The sequence below is a fragment of the Thermobia domestica genome, chromosome 11 (assembly GCF_964235325.1).
Source record: "Thermobia domestica chromosome 11, izTheDome1.hap1.1, whole genome shotgun sequence".
Taxonomy (NCBI): domain Eukaryota; kingdom Metazoa; phylum Arthropoda; class Insecta; order Zygentoma; family Lepismatidae; genus Thermobia; species Thermobia domestica.
In genome coordinates this window covers 80,431,426-80,444,333 of record NC_137464.1, presented here as the reverse complement: position 1 = coordinate 80,444,333, position 12,908 = coordinate 80,431,426, and positions in this window count along the sequence as shown.

The window sequence follows — 12,908 nt, the reverse complement described above, 5'->3', positions numbered from 1 at the left end:
AACTCAAGACGGGAACTGACATTTTCGCGCGCTTTTTGGAAACCGGTTATGCGGAGTAAAAGATGACGTTGTCGGGTAATGACCTTACAGGTACGTGTTAAAACATGAAGACAAATACAAAAGAAAACCGACGCCGCGTCGGGTAGACATCACAGAATGGCGACAGAGTAATAAAAACAAGTTAATGGCATGGTAGGTAAACATAAGACATTGTTAGCGAGAATACAAAAGAAGTTTGGCACCACGAATGGTAGAACATGACGCGACACGCAACGCGAATACAAAAGAATTGTTGATCCTGTTGAAACATGATGCGGTACTGAAAATGAATAGAATAGAACATGGTCACATTGATGTGATACCGAATGCGAATACAAAAGAAGTGGTAGTATGAAGGGTATTGACCATTTTATTTTACGTAGATGATATGTGATTGCTTGGTAGATGTTGTGTTCACGCGAATAATAATAAAAATGATGGAATGTTTTGTAATAGAAGATGTAAATGACTACATGAAAAACATATTTTCTTTTAAAAACATGTAAACTATTTATTTGCACACGGACTATGTAAATCTTTTCTTTGTACGTAGATGACAACTGATTGCTTAGTGCGCGATATGAATAATACTAGGAATGCAATGTATATACCCGATTGCAATGAAATGAGCTGAGCGAGCTTAAACTACGTAATCAGGAAGCGTTTTTCGGTGATTATTCCTCGATGGTACATCGGATTTTTGATTTCGACATATGTTGTCACTCAGCACGACATACTCTATCAGCGTGCTAAGTTTGGTTGAGATCGGCCAAACGGTCTAGGAGGAAGCGTTTTTCGGTGATTATTCCTTGATGGTACATCGGATTTTTGATTTCGACCTATGTTCTCACTCAGCACAACATACTCTATCAGCGTGCTAAGTTTGGTTGAGATCGGCCAAACGGTCTAGGAGGAAGCGTTCTTCGGTGATTATTCCTCGATGGTACATCGGATTTTTTATTTCGACCTATGTTGTCACTCAGCACGACATACTCTATCAGCGTGCTAAGTTTGGTTGAGATCGGCCAAACGGTCTAGGAGGAGTTCGCGGACAACCAAACGGCTAACCCGAGTATAAGAGCTTCGCTTCGCTCAGCTCAATTATTGGAGGAATACCGCTGTAAGACGTAAATGACCCTAGCACAATGTGAATAACATTAAAGATGCTGTTTCGAAAGAATGTTTTGATCAGGTGAATGATATATATGAGAACATAAATGAAATGTAAGTACATGTTTTCTCCGCCCCTATATCTATGAAAATTGTATAGAGAATTGGGAAAGTATATGTGAAAATATTTAATTATTGGAGGGGGAGTGTTTGAAAAATTGTTTTAAAGTACATGATATGACGTCGAAGGTAGTTTTCCTTATATAAGACAGGCATAGTATCATCATGGAGTCGTTTGACAGTCAAGTACAGAGATTAAATCGAACTCTGCAAGGAAGTAGACTGGGATTCTTCGTTTAAACTTGTTGAATGTACCAAGAAAAAGTTTAAACCCGTAAGAGGACCTTGCTACCGAGGTTGTTTACCGGTGAAGAAACCTGCTATTTCCCCCAGCTTCTTCAGATATTATTATAGAAAGGGAAATTATAGATTTGAGAGAGGACCCAATACTAATTCCCACTTCACTTCTTGGATCAAGAATAGCTTCATCATCATTAATACAGACAAAACCCTATCATCCTCACCAGTGCCAGGAACGGCTTTAGCAGTTGCAGCAGCAGCAGCAGGAAGATCGTAACAAACGTTTCAAGTTCCAACGATAAAGTGCACCCTCGTTGAAGAAAAAGAAGAAGAAGAAGAAAGACCAGCATCTCCCGACTTATTTAATGAAGAAGAGGAGGAAGAAATTTGTAAATTATTCGATGAGATAGATGATTGTAAACCGGACACACCATCACCAAGTGTTTCACCGTAGGATTTTCCAACTTCACTCCAAAAAGGTTCCGTTGGATTTGCGTGTCCAAACGAAACAGTGCCAGTGTGGTAGTGGATTTTCGAGTGAAATTTGTTAAAGACAGTGTTTTAAAGTGGGAACCAAAGAGTGTTTTAATTTGCCAAGGCTGTACGTTAAATTATTTCAATCAATTTTGCCATAGGTGTCTCTTTACAAGTAAACTAACATTAGAGGCACAAGCCTGGAAAATTATAGCCAGTAAAATTGTGAGAGACGAAGTGTGATATTTATGTGAGATCACATCTTAATAGCGATATAAACGAACAATTGTTTGTGAAAAAATATAACAACTTATTAAAACACTGAATATATTGAAATATCAGTGGGCATATTACTAGAAAAGGACAGAAACGCTGCAATGTGATTTCTTTTTGTATATATGCATATATTATCTGTATATATTATTTTTCTATAGTTGTGTGTGTTATTGTGTTTGTATATTTTTATTATTCTTTTTGTATCTTTGCTTATATATATTGATTTTATTCAAATAAATATATAAAAATATATTTTCTTAATTTTTTATTTAATAAAACCTTTTCCTAAATAAAAGGTATCATTGGTATTTTACAAGGTGAAATATGTATTTATGTATTCTATCATTTTTAAAAATTGATATTTGATTAGTGTTTTTTTATTTTTTCAAAATTTTTACTATTACTTTGAACTATTTAAAAACTTTGATGGGGATTTTTTTCTTTCTTGAAAATTCTACATTCAATTATTTACAAGTTCAAAATTTTTAGTATTTTCGGAACTTTTACGAGTGTTACTATAAATAACACGAAAGAATACAAAATCTGAGTTTTTAATAAAAAACGAAATAACACAAAAGCTGAGCTTCCTATGGAAGCGAACCATTAAAAAAAATAGAATATAAATAAGGAGTTTGCGCAACATTTTTTCTTCTTTCGCAAATGAAATTTGCTCTTCTGAGTTTTCATAAATGCAAACGAATTTTTTGAAAAGTTCTCAAATGAAATTAGTTCCGAAAAATTTATTAGGAGAATTACATAAGAATGAATTTCCAAACAAAAGAAAACATAAACTGAGTTTCTACAAGAATTTTAATATTCTTGCAACTATTTTAACATCGTTTGTAATTATAAATAACATGAGTTTTGTGTGTTCTTATGAGTTCTACAAGAAGCGTACCAAATAAAATTGCACAGCAAACGAACGAATAAAATGTCAAATCGAAGGTTGTTAATCAAATCGTTTCCCTTGACCGAGCGAAGTAGCTCAAGTGGTAGAGCGTTGGCTTCGCATTCGGGAGGTCGTGGGTTCGAATCCCGCTACCGACCACCCTGACTGAGGTTTTCCAGGGTTTCCCTCAGTCCCACCAGGCAAATGCCGGGATGGTACCTACTAAACAGGCCCTGGCCGATACCTTCCCAAATCCTTTCCATTGTTATTGTTGTTGTTGGATATCCAGTGTAAAATGGCTTCTGAGCTGTATCTGGTGATTGTTAAATAATTAAATAAATAAATAAATAAATTCTTAGTACGTTCACACAAAAATTTAACAACGAGTTTCCATGGGAAACGATTTTTCTAAGTTCACACTGTAAGTGTTCTTAGCACTTTACGTAGTATTATTTAACAGTACACAACTATGTTGCTGTAAGAGTATTACTGTAAATAATACTTATAAAATGCAATTTTTCACAAGCACGCGTTATAAAATGCAGAAAGTTTTCTTCATATTATAAAATGCAGAAACTGTTTTTACATACGCGAATTAAAATGCAGATTTTTTTCATATTATAAAATGCAGAAAGTTATTTTCATGTTATAAAATGCAGAAACTGTTTTTCATACGTGCGTTATAAAATGCAGAAATTTTCTCACTTTATTAAAATGCACAAACTGATTTTACGTACGTGAATCATAAAATGCAGAACTTTTTTACGTTATAAAAATGCAAAAAGTTTTTAACATACGTGCAATATAAAATGCAGAAAGTGTTTCTACATACGCGAATTATAAAATGCAGAATGTTATTTTTCATATACACATGTTAAAGTTTTTAATTGGAAGAAATAATTTTTCAAGTATAGTGATAAAATTTTTATTTACAAATTTCAATATATTTTACTGACAAATACAATTGTAATTTTAAAATGTTAACATTCCTTGAAATATTTTTAATTCAATCAATATTTATAATATATGTACAATTACATGTTGGCCAATTTAATACTGAAAGTCTTTTATCATTTGCTTTCGTTAAATTACACAATTTGTTTTTATTACAGAAGAGTTTTTATTTTCCATTATTATTATTTTACAAGTTTAAAATTGCATATTATATTGTAAATATTTTGTATGAATAACTGAAATTAACTGAATATTGTCGTTATTTAACAATATGTTATATATTGCATATGTAAATGTCCAATCATCGATTTCAATATCACTATGCACTGACACAAATTCTTCATATAAGTTATCAAAAGTTTGCACATTAACCATTGTACACCATGCATTATAACATTGCATATAGTCTAAAGTAATACACTCAAGTTTATCTAAAATACTGCAATTTTCAAAACAACCGTAACACAAAAGTTTATGCTGTGGTTTCCATCTTGAAATACACAGTAACACACATTGTTCATATACAGAAAAAGAACACTGATATTCGCAATGATCGTACACATTTAGGAAAACACATTGATACAGTGACGATTGTTGAAACACATGCTTATCCTGTTCAAGATATGCTTCTCTTAAATCAGAAATATGATAATCATTAAATGTAATCTCCTAATATATATAAATATGTTTATAAGATGTGGAATGTTTGCATCTATATATTTCACATGAATTTTAGATATTGTTTTAATATTTCTTCACATGTTGGTTTCTTATTTAGGAAATTCCACACAATACTATTTAATTCTTCATCACTTTCACTTACACATTTATGCACAGTTTCTTTCTCACTACGAATTGCACAACTTTCACAAAGTAATGGTTCAGAAAGTTTATATTTTTCTAGTAACTGTTTTACACAAACTTCACTTACTTCATTAGGAGTGCAACCACATTTCACATCATTGAATATCAAAATGTCATTAGAAAGTGTATTTTGATCTACTGCTACTTCCTCTTCAAAGGATATTTCATTTGGGTATCTAAAATCTCGTCTATACACAACATAACGTATTATATCTTGTGTGGGAAAAATAATTTTATATGCTTCAGTTTCTTCTTCAGGAATGTCAGGATCATTGGGGTGTACAAGAATATTTTTTTGTTTTTCAAGTTCAAAGCGTTTTTAACGTGGTGAAATATATTTAGACTACGTGTTTACTTTGCGATAAGGAAAAATTCATTTCAATTTCACCTTTCCTTTTCTTAGTATGAGAAGAATATGTTCTTACATGTTTAACATCATGGAAGTCTTTATTTTTCGCTTTGCAACCGCTGAAACAACTACCTTTTGAATGTACAGCTTAACACCGTATCACTCACTTTATTTGTGCTAGTAGAAGTACACGCATGCGCGGAATTTATAGTGCAGAGGTGGGGGCTGCGCTAAAATAAATGCGCAGAAAAGAAGTATAAATATTACATTTCATGTATTTTAAATAACAAAAATATTTAATTCGATACGTCTGAATAACTTCACTTTTATTTTTTATTCTTATTGAATATAATAATTTAAGAATCACGTTAATTATATACGTGATCAAATGAAAATATACTGAGAAAACATGATTTTTTTTCATACAATTGTAATTGGGTGATAATTCAGTATTTGGATGTTACAGCACTATATTCATGAGTAATGTTTCATAATACACAAAGTAAAGAAATATCAAAGGAATAATTCTGCTATATACGTGTAACCATCGACCATGTTTGGCTTATGCTGCACATTCATGCAGGAAGACAGTGTCAGCGAGTGTTTGCATAGTGAAAATGATCGTGCCATTACTAGAACGTTTTGTACCGCACAACTTCATAGAGCGCTACAAAACAAATATATCCATGAGTAATGTTTTATAATACACAAAGTAAAGAAATATCAAAGGAATAATTCTGATATATACGTGTAACGATCGACTATGTTTGGCTTATGCCGCAAATTCATGCAGGAAGACAGTGTCAGCGAGTGTTTGCATAGTGAAAATGATCGTGCCATTACTGGAACGTTTTGTACCGCACAACTTCATAGAGCGCTACAAAACAAATATAAGATACTTGCAATAAAGCAAATTGGGAATTCGAAGTCGTAGGTTTGGAGGATCGTAATGCACGTAATTTGTTCCGTGACTACGTGAATTATTTCCTTTAAATGAAGCAGAAATTTTAAGAATTTTCTGCATGGTGTAAAACGGAAGGAGACAAGCAAAAATACATTGAAGAGTATCATACCCATGAAGGCATACAACTAAATCAACACAATATCAGAACGAACCCACGCATGAAACATATTGAAAAAACATTCTACAATTTAATGTACGGAAAATGGACACAACGATCAGACTTACTGTAGACAAAAATTTTGACTTACTTGCTGTTAACGCAATACATGTAAACAGTAGTGAACCTTTGGTGACGAACATTTGATTGTCACATACATGGACACGAAAAGGAAAATAATTCGTTACAGTTTGAAAGGAAATGACAAAGACATTGGTAATGCTGAAGGTTTATAACGTATTGACAACAGTGGGATTTAATGTAATATTACACTGACAATATTATATTTGTGCAAAGTTCAAACTTACAGTTTAGTTTCTTAGTTAGGAGAACTAACTACTGAAGTTCAAGTAGGGTAAAATGTTATCGTTATATTACAAAAATATAATTTCGTTTTTACATTTGTTACGCATGGAATCGGTCAAACAACCTGATGAGCTTATTGATTTGGTTATGTTTTCCCTAACCTACTGTACTATACACGGACAAGAATAGTTGAAAATCACCATTCCAAGGGGATACGTGTAGCCAACGAAGAATATCAACATTTGTTGATCGAACTATAGACACATTTTAAAGCTGGACAGGATATTATTCTTATTTTAGCAGAATGTAAATTAGTATTTGATATCACTGATCGTTATCATGATATTGGTAAACTTGTAAAAAGAAAAAGTTCAATCAATTTATATTGCTAGGTAAAACATATGAACTTAACAATATCAGGACACATCAAATACAATGTATGGTACCACAATTTCAAATAGTAAAGAAAACATTTTGTAATTATACGTACAGTGTGCTAAAGGGAAAAGAAATAAGTATTAAGTGCTCGAGTGAAAATGAAATAAAAAATCCTGAATCCTATATCCGGGCACTATTTGATTTTGTAATAGATAACACGTTCAAACATATTGATAAGAACCTGTTGTATCATATTGATAAGGAATAACAAGTGAGAGCTTAACTTCATAGCTGAACAACCCTCTATATATTTCATTGAAAGGCAAATCGGGATTGAACTCGGAGTTCCTCTTTTCCGTAGTAGAAAACACCCTCAACAGTAATGAGATGTTCCTAATTGGAGGTAGTGTAACTGTTAACGTGTATAATATACATCTCCGAAGGGGAGAGGTAAGAATCGAACCCGGACTAACCAAAAAATCCTTCCGTTAACAGAGTTTTTAGAGGACAAACTAATTTCTGTGGAAAAGGATGTGTACTGCCTCCCATACAGTGTGATTTTGGGATGGCAAGGGCCGAACAACTGTATGCTAGAGTGTATGAATTGAAGAACAACCCAAAACGCTTGTTAAAACAACGAAACTAAGCATAAAATTCGAAGTAAATAAGGTAGATCAAAATGATTGTACTCTAAATGACGTGAAAAAATACAGAACCACCTGGCACCCAAGTACCAGTTCGTCATCTATGAGAAGAAAAAAATGAGTCGGGAGTATAAAGTAATATATCCGGGAAAAGCATTACCACTTGATAAGTAACATAGGTAAACTTTTGGGAACCGATGATTTTATCATCAATGCTTGCAGGATCTGAAATTTATTATTATTATTAATTTTAGTCAACATCTCACTATCACTTATTTAGTAAAATTGTGCATTCATTCTTAAATTATGAAACTTTTAAGACCCACCATCTGAAATTTATAAACACTTATTTGCTATACTAATAATTGTACCAAAGGAGTATCTTTCAATATTTTAAATTGGTTTGTACGTAGTTTTAACTTTGTAATGGGTTAATCAGTTCTTCTTTTGCAATATTTATCACTTCCTTCGCCTTATTATCAAAAGAAATGTTTAAATTTTTTGCACTGCACAGCACTACACACAAACTAATTTCAACTTTCTTAGACAACTACAACAGTAAGATTAATTTGTTATCAGTTTTTTACGCTCACAGAAAAAAATCAGGCCATACCATTTCTTTTACACTTTGTATGTGTAATACACCTACAGAACACCGACAAGATCATTCAATGAAACACAGTTCTATCAATCACAAACACATTTCAAACCTTTTTCTATTCACAAACAATGTTCTTAAATTAAAATCTTTCTGCAAGAATATTTCTATCAATTGTTTAACAAATGTATCATTATGAACTGCTTCATAAAGTACGGTCATGCATCTTCTGAAACTAATACCGAATTTCACCTTGTATGTTTATATCCGTAATAATGCTTATCACAATTGTCTTCAATATATTTTTATCTAACAGAATGCAGTCATGGTTTATTTTGCCTACTTGTACGTTCACTGCAAAGAAGCAAGCTTCTTCTTTTAGATTCCCACATTTGGAACGTATTTATTAAACATTGAATGCTTATGAGAATGTTATTGCATTAACAGAAGCACACATCTTCATACTATTTTCATTAGAAATTTTTACTTCTAATCTTCAACACCGGCAAAAAGAAGAAATAAAAGATCCGTCTATTCAACACTTTTGAAAATATTCTCTTCTTTTTTATGTATATATGTAAAACAATACGAAGAGAGAGACGAGCACAGTGCATGAAATACACACATAGATTTATCCTTTCTTAACTGTGATATTTATAGTTTTTAGTGACCTCATTGTAGAACTTTCACCGGATCTTTTTTGTTTTATTTGAAAGACCTACTTAAAACAGGTTTGAACAAGCATGAGTCGGTAAATGACCCTGAAACTTCCAGTTTTTTTATTTATTTTGTATTACCAATAGGCTACATTCTTTCATGATTATGAAGTGTATTTGTATTTTTATGTTCACTTTAAAACTCCTTTTCTAAGTTTAATGTAACATTTTTGCAACAGAATACTCACATTCTCGCTTTCACAGGTTTCAAAACTGTTTACAGTATCCACCTAATTATTTTTTCAATGTATATGTGCTCACAGGTTGAATTCACATTACATGCTGATCCAATAATATATTTTAATTTGTTTTCGTTTTAATAAAGAGTATCCCACATATAGTGTAATATAAAACATTTAAAAGTTAAAGGAGATGCCTTTCTAATTCTTGTCTACTAGATTCTCCTATACTTAAGTCTTTGCATTTGTCATTTTCCCATTTTGATTATCCTAAGCTGCACCTATTCATCATTTTCTTACTTTTGATCATACTTAGGTCTCTCTCTAATGCTGAGTTTCCTACTTTGAGCACGATCATCACATCCTAATAGTCATTTTTCAACTTTGAGTATCTTACATTTAAGCCTTAGCGGTTTACTCCCTTTTCTGCCTGCTTTTGGCATTCCTTGCAAAACAATATACATTCATACACTATTTCCCGAGTAAAATTCAGCAGAGTTTGTCACCAGGAGGCAATAGCTGTTCTACTATCGCAGAAAAGTATGTACAGAGATAGCTACAACGAACAATACCTGAAAAAAATACTGTTCAAACACAATAGGCATAATCAAATGGTAACAATAACTCGTGTAAGGGTTAAGGACATAACAATGTTCGTTGGCATTACATGGTGTAGGTTGAAAATATATCTTGCAGTTCGTGCCCTAACCAACTGTTTTGCCTTTGCTACAAACACATGCAAATTATCATGTTCACTTGATAAATCTCCGAATGCTAATATTGATCACAGCACAGTACACTTTTTATCGTTAGATAGATACTGAGACCTTCATAGCTAACATTCTTAAATGCTGATAAGCCAAAGAAACAAAGAAAAAATCAAATTCCTAACAATATTTATAGTAAACTGTGCAATTATAAAATTTTCAACACCACCTTCCCCCTCCTCCTTCCTACGGCCAAATAATAGCTTCATGAAATTGGAATTTATTTTTAGGGATAAAGTGTAGTATATCTCCTATTTATCTGTTTTCTCAAACATATATGTTGTACATTAAAACAACAAGTACTTATTCGAATACCTTTATATGTATATATAATAGGTTACACATTTCTGATATGATGGTTTCTGATTGGATCTCCCACTCATGTCTTCCTTCATTTATTCAATTGTCTTAAGAGGAGTTCCTCATTCCCACTAGAAACAAAGATTTTAGTTCAAGTATACTTTCTGACTTCAAGTTCTTAAGACCATTCATCTTGTTGGCATTCAATAGCTTTAGCTATTTGACGTACAATGTATACTACGTGTAAATTTTGAAGTGCTTACTTATCACTTATTTAGTGTTCAAAACAGTTTTAACAAGGAGTATGCTATGCATACGAAATACGGAACACTAAATACGGAAAGTTACAGTGAGAACTATTAAATTGTTGTAGAGAAAGATAGGAGTTTACTGAATTCAAACTTTTTGTAGACTGCAATGGATCAGTGATAAAGTGTATATCTCTTGTGCATCTTGTTTTGATTGGTAATCATTTGTCAGCATTATCCATCTCTCTTAGCTTAAAGAACATGAGCACTGGGACGTTAAACTGAATAACCAATGTAAGTTAAATGGTAAAGCACTCAGGATAATTCCAAACACTATCAGAGTTTGCCCATAGCTAAGCGGTTAACACACGTGTTTTTTAGCATAGAAAACATATCCCAGTTCCTGGCAAGAGCATAGTTTCCACTTCAGGTACACGTCCCAAATAGCCTCATTAGTAAATTAATAATAATAATAGTTTCTTTCTTCGCTCTTTAATGTCAGGTACCTATGAGACGGGATGAGATAAAACAAAACTTCTTTCATGGTTAAGCGGTTAGCGCATGCGCCTTTGGCATTTAATTTTAATTCGTATGATACATTTTCTAATTTTACTTTCCATTTTTAACAAGTAGCAAACTTGTACAAACGAATCAGCAAAAACTGAAATCGATCCCTCAAAATACAAGTTGCAAAAGCAACTGATCCAATAAAAATAAATAATACGCGAGAGAACAAATAAGCTAACAGCGACTTTTTCATTCGATCACAAACAAATTTGTTCTGAGCTCCCTACGGCAAGCGAATGTGTTAATAATACAAGTTAAATAAGAGGGTTCGATTCCCGGTGAAAGCTTTAAAGAACTTTAAAGTCTAACACTTTACTGTGTAAGGACTACAAAAATAGCCTTAATGGTGAACAGGACGCTAAACTCCAAACAAATCCATAAACACCAATGCTACCTTAGCTGAAGTTTTCCTTAATCCTACCACGCTAATGCGATGTCAAATAAGATCGTTTTCACGTTACGTGCAAGTGTTCACAAGTTCAAAACCAAACTACGTTTTTCACCAATTAAATGTTAGAATTATATTTAACACACAACTTATACCCTGCTTTTCTGTCCTCCGTTTCCACGAATACGTATTTCAAACTAGTTGTTTAACTATACTTCACCTTAGATGGTTCACCTTAGATGGTTGGGATCCAGGGTTCAATCCTTGGCCAAATAAGAGTGTGGTGAACAATATCGTGTTCATAAGTTTTCTTGAGGATTCTCCCGTTTTCCCCCACTTTCTTCATTTCATTATTCCTTCATTTCTTATCATTACTGTCTTTTTTAGCCTCACCGACATAATCGTGGAATGTGAAACTAACAGATTTCATTTCATTTTAATACATAGCCAAGGGAAATCATTTCAATACATAGCCAAGGGAACTTCAAACCCAGAGGAGATCGCTAATTATTTATTCAGCTAATGAAGAACATGATTTCAAAATTTCATTGTATAAAGCTGGCAGTAGCTCTGTGGTAGTTTTCCCTGGTGCTGGGGGTCCCTGCTTCCATCAGACTTTGTGGTGAACATCATCGTGTCCGTGGACTTTCTTGGAGTTTTCCCGTTTCCTTCAACTTTTCTACATTCCAGCATTTCTCATAATCACTGTCTCCTTGCGCCTAAGCGGGTTGAAAGTCTGATTAGTTTACTACAACAGAAAGAAATATTACTGCTAAAAATCAATTAAGCATTTAGAAAATACTACTTCACTTCTCATTTTTTTCAATTGTTTAGAAAACTTCAAAGTTTGTACACTTTAGTGTGAGAGAATACAAGATATAGCCACGATTTTTTAAAATAATATTTTATTTTCTACTGTTGAACCGTGTAACACCTGTAAAACAAGCAAAATAAAAAAAATATTTTACTAGTTCTTTAATGGGTAAGTAGTTACTGCTCATGGCTTTGACTAAGTGGTTAGTGCACCACCCTTTGGCGTTAAATTTTCATTTCCACGATATATTTTCAAATATCACTTTCCATTGTTTACAGTCATTGAGGATTCGATTCCCAGTGGAAGGTTATGTGACTCGGATTCCATGTTAATCAGTTATGACAACGTCTCATAGAGCCTTCTTACTGAATAGGGGCAATAAACTCAAAAAATTCATCCATCCACGTTTCCTTCAAAAATATAATTTCAAGTGTATAAATGAAAAAACCTTACGTATTTTGCACAGAATGAATTTTCATTACACAATATTTACTGACCAGAAAATATAGTTACACATTTTTGAATACTGTTACGAAGGTTTAAAAATTCAAAAGAAAACATTTTCAC